The 10,848-nt window shown below is 39.8% G+C and overlaps 1 protein-coding gene across 3 annotated transcripts in view; it reads left to right on the top strand.

Moving 5' to 3' along the window:
* The first annotated feature begins 9,076 nt into the window (after positions 1-9,076).
* The window catches only part of FER1L6 (fer-1 like family member 6), a 127,063-nt gene continuing 125,291 nt past the window's right edge, over positions 9,077-10,848 (top strand). For all 3 annotated transcript variants that reach the window (XM_057532401.1, XM_057532402.1, XM_057532400.1), the window contains exon 1: positions 9,077-9,462. The gene's annotated coding sequence lies outside the window, so the exon portion shown is untranslated. The remainder of the gene's footprint in view (positions 9,463-10,848) is intronic.

Raw genomic sequence — 10,848 nt, 5'->3', positions numbered from 1 at the left:
TTGTAGTCATTCAGTGAATTATCACATGTGAAGGAATCTGACACCTAGTAGGTGTTCAATACACATTCATCTTCTTATTCATCTCTTCTCTACTTCCTGGATCTTAGTCCTGTTTTTAAGGCCAAACTAGAGTGTCACCTCTTCCGGAGGCCTTCCTTGACTCTTCTTGGCCCATTTAAGTCATTCTTCCCTGCATTCTCCAAAAGCACTTGGTACGTACCCATGATAGCACTGCTTGTACTGTACTTACAACAATGCAGGCATCTGCACTTCCAACCATACTATGAGTGCCTCTAAGGCTAAGGACCCTGTTGGATTTATCTTTGTACACCAGGGCCTAGCACAGTGCTTGGGCCACAGACAGGCTTCATATCATTTTGTTGACTCATCCCCTAAGGGACTGGTAGAGAAAGAACCAACCAATAAAAGATGTTCAGACATGATAAAGAGAAAGAAAAACAAGGATGCATTCAAAAAGGGAGTGATTTTCAGAAATGGATGGAGACCAAGACTGGGTGACAAAAGTGATACATCATTTCACAGAGTACAAATGGTTTATCAGGTACTAGCATGAATAATTTCTTCTTTCTCCCCAGCTCCAAGGTGAGTATTAGGATAAGGCTTAGCAACTGACATATGAGATTGTTCTCTTCTCTGATTATGCTCTGCTCTGATGATGGCCTTAACTCTTCTCTGTCTGATACGATACATTTTTGAATAGAGGCAGAGAACTTCCAGTGAATTCATGGGGACCTTTCTCTGTGTATGTTCTATCTGTCCATGTGTTCAACAGTCATTGAGTTCTGCTATGTGCCAGGCACCGTGCTAGATACTGAAGGTACAGACATAAACTAGGCATGGTTACTGCCTTCAAAAGCTCAGCATCTAACAAAGGAGAATGATAGTTTTCAAGTAACTGTTATGTTCCATGTAATAAATGGTATAATAGAAATAAAGACAAAGGGCCAGTGGAATCCAAAGGAATGAGTGATTTGTTTCCTCCTTATAAAACTGGAGAACCCATCACATAAAAGGAGATAGTTGAACTTGCCTAGAAGAAAGGTGTGGGTGTTGACAAGTAGAGATGGGAGAAGTCACCTTCAGTGGAGGGCCTGGAGTGAGGTAAGATTCATGGACAAAAGTGTGATGAATTTGGGAGGAGCTGTCCCCTGGGCTGGAGTACAGAGTTTGGGAGGTCAAGTGCTAGATTGGTGGGCTGAGCCTATAGTGTGGAGAGCACAAAGGGACATTCATAGAATGTCAATCCTATTTTTTCATTTAATTAACATGTGAAGGATACAGCACTTTAATGTTTACAAACAGAATGTTGTATCTTTTATCTCATTTGGTCTTCATGACAGCCCTCTAAGAGAGGCACAACTTATCCTCCATTTTACAAATGAACAAACTGAGGTGCAGAAAGGTTAAGGATTTGCTCAAGATTACATAATTAGCAGGTGGCTGAGCTGATACTCAAATCCAGGACTTTGGATCCAAAAATCTACGCTTTTAAAAAGTGAAGCGTAGTGGGAAGCAGCCACATAACACAAGGAGATCAGCTCGGTGATTTGTGACCACCTAGAGAAGTGGGATAGGGAGGGTGGGAGGAGGATGCAAGAAGGAGGAGATATGGGGATATATGTATATGTATAGCTGATTCACTTTGTTATAAAGCAGAAACTAACACACCATTGTAAAGCAGTTATACTCCAATAAAAAAAATACAAAATAAAAAAATAAAATGGCATAGAACAAGTCAGGAAGAGAGGTCTCACCAGAAATCAACCCTGATATCACCTTGATCTTGGACTTCAAGTCTCCAGAAGCATAAGAAAATAAATTTCTGTTATATTAAAAAAAAAAAAGTGAAGTGTTTTGTTGAAGCATGACATATACACATAAAATACACACACAAATTATGAATACATGACTGAAAAATTTTCACAGGTGGGCAGAGTAAATAATAATCTCTATTACGTTGGAAAGGTTTTATATCTTTCCAATATTGCATTTTCCCATCCATGAGCATGGAATATCCCTTCACTAATCTTATTTTGTAATTTCTAGTGTAGAGGTCTTGCTCATATTTCTTAGATGTATTCCTAGGTTTTAAAATTTTTTGATACTATTATGATATCTTTTATTTACAATTTTAGTTAATACTTTGTTTTTGGTATAGAAAGGTACAATTGATTTTTTTAAAACATCTTTATTGAAGTATAATTGCTTTACAATGGTGTGTTAGTTCCTGCTTTATAACAAAGTGAATCAGTTATACATATACATATGTTCCCATATCTCTTCCCTCTTGTATCTCCCTCCCTCCCACCCTCCCTATCCCACCCCTCTAGGTGGTTACAAAGCACCGAGCTGATCTCCCTGTGCTATGCGGCTGCTTCCCACTAGCTATCTATTTTACATTTGGTAGTGTATATATGTCCATGACACTCTCTCACCCTGTCACATCTCACCCCTCCCCCTCCCCATATCCTCAAGTCCATTCTTTAGTAGGTCTGTGTCTTTATTCCCATCTTGCCACTAGGTTCTTCATGACCTTTTTTTTTTTTCCCTTAGATTCCATATATATGTGTTAGCATACTGTATTTGTTTTTCTCTTTCTGACTTACTTCACTCTGTATGACAGACTCTAACTCCATCCACCTCATTACAAATACCTCCATTTCATTTCTTTTTATGGCTGAGTAATATTCCATTGTATATATGTGCCACATCTTCTTTATCCATTCATCTGTCGATGGACATTTAGGTTGCTTCCATGTCCTGGCTATTGTAAATAGAGCTGCAATGAACATTTTGGTACATGACTCTTTTTGACCTATGGTTTTCTCAGGGTATATGCCCAGTAGTGGGATTGCTGGGTCGTATGGTAGTTCTATTTGTAGTTTTTTAAGGAACCTCCATAGTGGCTGTATCAATTTACATTCCCACCAACAGTGCAAGAGTGTTCCCTTTCCTCCACACCCTCTCCAGCATTTATTGTTTCTAGATTTTTTGATGATGGCCATTCTGACCAGTGTGAGATGATACCTCATTGTAGTTTTGCTTTGCATTTCTCTAATGATTAAGGATGTTGAGCATTCTTTCATGTGTCTGTTGGCCATCTGTATATCTTCTTTGGAGAAATGTCTATTTAGGTCTTCTGCCCATTTTTGGATTGGGTTGTTTGTTTTTTTTGTTATTGAGCTGCATGAGCTGCTTGTAAATCTTGGAGATTAATCCTTTGTCAGTTGCTTCATTTGCAAATATTTTCTCCCATTCTGAGGGTTGTCTTTTGGTCTTGTTTATGGTTTCCTTTGCTGTGCAAAAGCTTTTAAGTTTCATTAGGTCCCATTTGTTTATTTGTGTTTTTATTTCCATTTCTCTAGGAGCTGGTTCAAAAAGGATCTTGCTGTGATTTATGTCATAGAGTGTTCTGCCTATGTTTTCCTCTAAGAGTTTGATAGTGTCTGGCTTTACACTTAGGTCTTTAATCCATTTTGAGTTTATTTTTGTGTATGGTGTCAGGGAGTGTTCTAATTTCATACTTTTACATGTACCTGTCCAATTTTCCCAGCACCACTTATTGAAGAGGCTGTCTTTTCTCCACTGTATATGCTTGCCTCCTTTATCAAAGATAAGGTGACCATATGTGCGTGGGTTTATCTCTGGGCTTTCTATCCTGTTCCGTTGATCTATATTTCTGTTTTTGTGCCAGTACCAAACTGTCTTGATTACTGTAGCTTTGTAATGTAGTCTGAAGTCAGGGAGCCTGATTCCTCCAGCTCCATTTTTCATTCTCAAAATTGCTTTGGCTATTCGGGATCTTTTGTGTCTCCATACAAATTGTGAAATTTTTTGTTCTAGTTCTGTGAAAAATGCCAGTGGTAGTTTGATAGGGATTGCATTGAATCTGTAGATTGCTTTGGGTAGTAGAGTCATTTTCACAATGTTGATTCTTCCAATCCAAGAACATGGTATATCTCTCCATCTATTTGTATCATCTTTAATTTCTTTCATCAGTGTCCTATAATTTTCTGCATACAGGTCTTTTGTCTCCTTAGGTAGGTTTATTCCTAGATGTTTTATTCTTTTTGTTGCAATGGTAAACGGGAGTGTTTCCTTAATTTCACTTTCAGATTTTTCATCATGAGTATATAGGAATGCAAGAGATTTCTGTGCATTAATTTTGTATCCTGCTACTTTACCAAATTCATTGATTAGCTCTAGTAGTTTTCTGGTAGCATCTTTAGGATTCTCTATGTATAGTATCATGTCATCTGCAAACAGTGACAGCTTTACTTCTTCTTTTCCGATTTGGATTCCTTTTATTTCTTTTTCTTCTCTGATTGCTGTGGCTAACACTTCCAAAACTATGTTGAATGATAGTGGTGAGAGTGGCAACCTTGTCTTGTTCCTGATCTTAGTGGAAATGGTTTCAGTTTTTCACCATTGAGGACAATGTTGGCTGTGGGTTTGTCATATATGGCCTTTATTATGTTGAGGAAAGTTCCCTCCATGCCTACTTTCTGCAGGGCTTTTATCATAAATGGGTGTTGAATTTTGTCGAAAGCTTTCTCTGCATCTATTGAGATGATCATATGGTTTTTCTCCTTCAATTTGTTAATATGATGTATCACGTTGATTGATTTGCGTATATTGAAGAATCCTTGCATTCCTGGAATAAACCCCACTTGATCATGGTGTATAATCCTTTTAATGTGCTGTTGGATTCTGTTTGCCAGTATTTTGTTGAGGATTTTTGCATCTATGTTCATCAGTGATATTGGCCTGTAGTTTTCTTTCTTTGTGACATTTTCTTTCTTTGTGACATTTTCTTTCTTTGTGACATTTGTCTGGTTTTGGTATCAGGGTGATGGTGGCCTTGTAGAATGAGTTGGGGAGTGTTCCTCCCTCTGCAATATTTTGGAAGAGTTTGAGAAGGATAGGTGTTAGCTCTTCTCTAAATGTTTGATAGAATTCGCCTGTGAAGCCATCTGGTCCTGGGTTTTTGTTTGTTGGAAGAGTTTTAATCACAGTTTCAATTTCAGTGCTTGTGATTGGTCTGTTCATATTTTCTATTTCTTCCTGGTTCAGTCTCAGTAGGTTGTGCATTTCTAAGAATCTGTCCATTTCTTCCAGGTTGTCCATTTTATTGGCATAGAGTTGCTTGTAGTAATCTCTCATGATCGTTTGTGTTTCTGCAGTGTCAGTGGTTACTTCTCCTTTTTCATTTCTAATCCTATTGATTTGAGTCTTCTCCCTTTTTCTCTTGATGAGTTTGGCTAATGGTTTATCAATTTTGTTTATCTTCTCAAAGAACCAGCTTTTAGTTTCATTGATTTTTGCTATTGTTTCCTTCATTTCTTTTTCATTTATTTCTGATCTGATCTTTATGATTTCTTTCCTTCTGCTAGCTCTGGGGTTTTTTTGCTCTTCTTTCTCTAATTGCTTTAGGTGCAAGGTTAGGTTGTTTATTCGAGATGTTTCCTGTTTCTTGAGGTAGGCTTGTATTGCTATAAACTTCCCTCTTAGAACTGCTTTTGCTGCATCCCATAGGTTTTGGGTCGTCCTGTCCCCATTGTCATTTGTTTCTAGGTATTTTTTGATTTCCCCTTTGATTTCTTCAGTGATCACTTCGTTATTAAGTAGTGTATTGTGTAGCCTCCATGTGTTTGTATTTTTTACAGATCTTTTCCTGTAATTGATATCTAGTCTCATAGCGTTGTGGTCGGAAAAGATACTTGATACGATTTCAATTTTCTTAAATTTACCAAGGCTTGATTTGTGACCCAAGATATGATCTATCCTGGAGAATGTTCCATGAGCACTTGAGAAAAATGTGTATTCTGTTGTTTTGGGGTGGAATGTCCTATAAATATCAATTAAGTCCATCTTGTTTAATGTATCATTTAAAGCTTGTGTTTCCTTATTTATTTTCATTTTGGATGATCTGTCCATTGGTGAAAGTGGGGTGTTAAAGTCCCCTACTATGATTGTGTTGCTGTCGATTTCCCCTTTTATGGCTGTTAGTATTTGCCTTATGTATTGAGGTGCTCCTATGTTGGGTGCATAAATATTTACAATTGTTATACCTTCCTCTTGGATCAATCCCTTGATCATTATATAGTGTCCTTCTTTGTCTCTTGTAATAGTCTTTATTTTAAAGTCTATTTTGTCTGATACGAGAATTGCTACTCCAGCTTTCTTTTGATTTCCATTTGCATGGAATATCTTTTTCCATCCCCTCACTTTCAGTCTGTATGTGTCTCTAGGTCTGAAGTGAGTCTCTTGTAGACAGCATATATATGGGTCTTGTTTTTGTATCCATTCATCCAGTCTGTGTCTTTTGGTGGGAGCATTTAATCCATTTACATTTAAGGTAATTATCGATATGTATGTTCCTATTCCCATTTTCTTAAATATTTTGTGTTTGTTATTGTAGGTGTTTTCCTTGTCTTGTGTTTCTTGCCTAGAGAAGTTCCTTTAGCATTTGTTGTAAAGCTGGTTTGGTGGTGCTGAACTCTCTCGGCTTTTGCTTGTCTATAAAGGTTTTAATTTCTCCATCAAATCTGAATGAGATCCTTGCTGGGTAGAGTAACCTTGGTTGTAGGTTTTTCTCCTTTATGACTTTAAGTATATCCTGCCACTCCCTTCTGGCTTGCAGAGTTTCTGCTGAAAGATCAGCTGTTAACCTTATGGGGATTCCCTTGTGTGTTATTTGTTGTTTTTCCCTTGCTGCTTTTAATATGTTTTCTTTATATTTAATTTTTGACAGTTTGATTAATATGTGTCTTGGCATGTTTCTCCTTGGCTTTATCCTGTATGGGACTCTCTGTGCTTCCAGGACTTGATTAACTATTTCCTTTCCCATATTAGGGAAGTTTTCAACTATAATCTCTTCAAATATTTTCTCAGTCCCTTTCTTTTTCTCTTCTTCTTCTGGGACCCCTATAATTCGAATGTTGGTGCATTTAATGTTGTCCCAGAGGTCTCTGAGACTGTCCTCAGTTCTTTTCATTCTTTTTTCTTTATTCTGCTCTGCAGTAGTTATTTCCACTATTTTATCTTCCAGGTCACTTATCCGTTCTTCTGCCTCAGTTATTCTGCTATTGATCCCGTCTAGAGTATTTTCAATTTCATTTATTGTGTTTTCCATCGTTGCTTGGTTCCTCTTTAGTTCTTCTACATCCTTGTTAAATGTTTCTTGCATTTTGTCTATTCTATTTCCAAGATTTTGGATCATCTTTACTATCATTATTCTGAATTCTTTTTCAGGTAGACTGCCTATTTCCTCTTCATTTGTTAGGTCTGGTGTGTTTTGACCCTGCTCCTTCACCTGCTGTGTGTTTTTTTGTCTTCTCATTTTGCTTATCTTACTGTGTTTGGGGTCTCCTTTTCACAGGCTGCAGGTTCGTAGTTCCCGTTGTTTTTGGTATCTGTCCCCAGTGGCTAAGGTTGATTCAGTGGGTTGTGTAGGCTTCCTGGTGGAGGGGACTAGTGCCTGTGTTCTGGTGGATGAGGTTGGATCTTGTCTTTCTGGTGGGTACGTCCACGTCTGGTGGTGTGTTTTGGGGTGTCTGTGGCCTTATTATGATTTTAGGCAGCCTCTCTGATAATGGATCGGGCTGTGTTCCTGTCTTGCTAGTTGTTTGGCATAGGGTGTCCAGCACTGTAGCTTGCTGGTCGTTGAGTGAAGCTGGGTCTTGGTGTTGAGATGAAGATCTCTGAGAGATTTTCGCCATTTGGTATTACGTGGAGCTGGGAGGTCTCTTGTGGACCAGTGTCCTGAAGTTGGCTCTCCCACCTCAGAGGCACAGCCCTGATGCCTGGCTGGAGCACCAAGAGCCTTTCATCCACACGGCTCTGAATAAAAGGGAGAAAAAAATAGAAAGAAAGAAAGAAAGAGGGTAAAATAAAATAAAATAAAGCTATTATAATAAAAAATAAGAAAAAAAATTATTAAGAATAAATGTATTCAGAAAATTTTTTTTAACTTTTAAAAATAGATTTATAAATTTTTTTATAATAAAAAATAAGAAAAAAATTAAGAAAAAAATTTATTAAGAAGAAATTTTTTTTTAATTTTTTAAAATAAAAAATATGAAAAAACTTATTAAAAATTTTTTTTAATTTCTAAAAATAGAAAATAAGGAAAAAATTATTAAGAAAACATTTATTAGGAAAAAAAAATTTTTTAAGTAAAAAAAAAAAAACGGGTCCATTTCTCCAAGGACGTCGTTGTTGAGCTGTCAAGGAGAAAAACTACCATGGCTTCCAGTTCTTTGACAAAACCTCAGATGCGTGGCCTTCTGGCCAAGCGTCTGCGATTTCATATTGTTGGAGCATTCGTTGTCTCCTTGGGAGTTGCAGCTTTCTATAAGTTTGCTGTGGCTGAACCAAGAAAGAAGGCATATGCAGATTTCTACAGAAATTATGATTCCATAAAAGATTTTGAGGAGATGAGGAAGGCTGGTATCTTTCAGAGTGCAAAGTGATTTTGGAATATAAAGAATTTCTTTGGGTTGAGTTCCATGGAAGTTTGTCACTTACCTGTGTTCCTGAACTATGAACTACTAATATCTGGGCTAAGGAATAGTTTCTCATGATAAATAAACGATTAACAAATACTGTGGACACTAAAAAAAAAAAAAAAAAAAAAAAAAAAACGGACAGACCTAACCCTAGGACTAATGGTGAAAGCAAAGCTATACAGACAAAATCTCACCCAGAAGCATACACATATGCACTCACAAAAAAAGGAAAAGGGGAAAAATTAATATCTCCTGCTCCCAGAGTCCACCTCCTGGATTTGGGATGATTCGTTGTCTATTCAGGTATTCCACAGATGCAGGCACATCAAGTTGTTTGTGGAGCTTTAATCCGCTGCTTCTGAGGCTGCTGGGAGAGATTTCCTTTTCTCTTCTTTGTTCGCACAGCTCCCGGGGTTCAGCTTTGGATTTGGACCCGCCTCTGCGTGTAGGTCGCCTGAGGGCGTCCGTTCCCCGCCCAGACAGGACGGGGTTAAAGGAGCAGCTGCTTCGGGGGCTCTGGCTCACTCAGGCCGCGGGGAGGGAGGGGTACGGAGGAGGCGGGGCGAGCCTGCAGCGTCAGAGGCCGGCGTGACGTTGCAGCAGCCTGAGGCGCGCCGTGCGTTCTCCCGGGGAAGTTGTCCCCAGTCACGGGACCCTGGCAGTGGCGGGCTGCACAGGCTCCCGGGAGGGGTGGTGTGGAGAGTGACCTGTGCTCGCACACAGGCTTCTTGGTGGCGGCAGCAGCAGCCTTAGCATCTCCTGCCCGTCTCTGGGGTCCGCGCTGATAACCGCGGCTCGCGGCTGTCTCTGGGGTCCGCGCTGATAACTGCGGCTCGTGCCCGCCTCTGGGGTCCGCGGCTCGCGCCCGCCTCTGGAGTTCATCTAGGCGGCGCTCTGAATTCCCTTTCCTTGCGCGCCGCGAAACAAAGAGGTAAGAAAAAGTCTCCTGCCTCTTCGGCAGCTGCAGACTTTTTCCTGGACTCCCTCCTGGCTAGCACCGAAGCCCAAGCCTCAGCTCCCAGCCCCGCCCGCCCCAGCAGGGGAGCAGACAGGCCTCTCGGGCTGGTGAGTGCTGCTCGGCAATGAGCCTCTGTGCGGGAATCTCTCCGCTTTGCCCTCCGCACCCCTGTGGCTGCGCTCTCCTCCGCGGCTCCGAAGCTTCCCCCCTCCGCCACCCGCAGTCTCTGCCCACGAAGGGGCTCCTAGTGTGTGGAAACCTTTCCTCCTTCACAGCTCCCTCCCACTGGTGCAGGTCCCATCCCTATTCTTTTGTCTCTGTTATTTCTTTTTTCTTTTGCCCTACCCAAGTACGTGGGGAGTTTCTTGCCTTTTGGGAGGTCTGACGTCTTCTGCCAGCGTTCAGTGGGTGTTCTGTAGGAGCAGTTCCACGTGTAGATGTATTTCTACTGTATCTGTGGGAAGGAAGGTGATCTCCACGTCTTACTCTTCCGCTACCTTGCCCCCCAACGCGGTACAATTGATTTTTGTATACTGACCTTGTTTCTAGATGATCTACTAAATTCACTTATTAATTCAACTAATCAAACTTTATTGAACTGTTAAGGGAGGGCCCCAAGTACAGTGTTGAATAGAAGGGCTGATAGCAAACATCTTTGTATCATTTTTTTTTTAATCCTAGGGGCAGTCTTTTAATATTTACCATAGATAAGATATTAACTCTAGGGTTTAGGTAGATATTCTTTATCATATTAAGGAAGTTCGCTGCTCTTCTAGTGTGTAAAGATGGCTTCAGAGTGGAGACTAGTTTGCAGGAAGGGAAAGAATGGAAGCAGAAAGACCAGTTAGAGTAGAGTAGGAGCAGTGTGGATGCAAGGAGGGAATGCAGGGGAGAGATGTCCCGGGTTCTCTACTGCCTCAATGGCTCTTACTTGGAAACTGCTCATCTCATAAAAGTTTCAAAAGAGGAAAGAACACTAAAAGGTGCCAGGGTTCTCTTTCTCTGGGTATCCCAAATGGTGCTGTTTATTATTAGATGTTTTGTAATAAGGATGTGGTCAAATTCATTTAGAAAAATCTGAGTACTGCACCTCCCTCTTGGAGAGTCATAATGAATGTCAGCATATTAAAGGTTCTAAGAATCCTACAGCAAATTCTTTAATTTAATAATTAAAATTATTAACAACACCAAAAAATGAGGTTCAGAAGGAATTGTATAGATCCTCTCTACCCATTATGGAGTTGAATGATTCTCACTTATAACAAAATTTTATATGTCAGTATATTGGTGTTCCTGAGGTTATAACTATATCCTTCTCTTTCCCCGTTATGTTCAAAACCCATGGAGAAACAGACTTAT

This window comes from Balaenoptera acutorostrata, chromosome 17 (assembly GCF_949987535.1).
Source record: "Balaenoptera acutorostrata chromosome 17, mBalAcu1.1, whole genome shotgun sequence".
NCBI classification, from domain to species: Eukaryota; Metazoa; Chordata; class Mammalia; order Artiodactyla; family Balaenopteridae; genus Balaenoptera; species Balaenoptera acutorostrata.
The sequence above is the reverse complement of the archived record's forward strand: the minus strand, read 5'-3'. Positions and strand labels throughout refer to the sequence as shown.